This window comes from Capsella rubella, unplaced genomic scaffold (assembly GCF_000375325.1).
Source record: "Capsella rubella cultivar Monte Gargano unplaced genomic scaffold, Caprub1_0 scaffold_2, whole genome shotgun sequence".
Taxonomy (NCBI): domain Eukaryota; kingdom Viridiplantae; phylum Streptophyta; class Magnoliopsida; order Brassicales; family Brassicaceae; genus Capsella; species Capsella rubella.
In genome coordinates, this window is record NW_006238922.1 from 5511062 (window position 1) to 5511274 (window position 213).

Consider the following 213-nt stretch of genomic DNA (forward strand, 5'->3'; position numbering starts at 1 on the left):
GAGACTCCTTGGTGAAGCCATTGTGGGGGCACTGAGACTGATAAATTTTGAAGCGTTCCCAGGCTTCACAAAGCGTTTCTCCATTCTTCTGAGTGAAACCAGAGATCTCATTGCGCAGACGTGCAGTTCTAGAGTTGGAGAAAAACTTGGCAAGAATTGACTGCTTGCATTGATCCCAAGAAGTGATGGATCCTGGAGGAAGAGTTTTCTCAC

General features: G+C 46.5%; 1 non-coding gene across 1 annotated transcript; it reads left to right on the forward strand.

The window, feature by feature from the left end:
* The first annotated feature begins 14 nt into the window (after window positions 1-14).
* Window positions 15-118, forward strand: LOC111832232. The gene has a single exon (XR_002835271.1). It is a non-coding gene; the product is annotated as a small nucleolar RNA R71 (small nucleolar RNA).
* The last annotated feature ends 95 nt before the right edge of the window (window positions 119-213 follow it).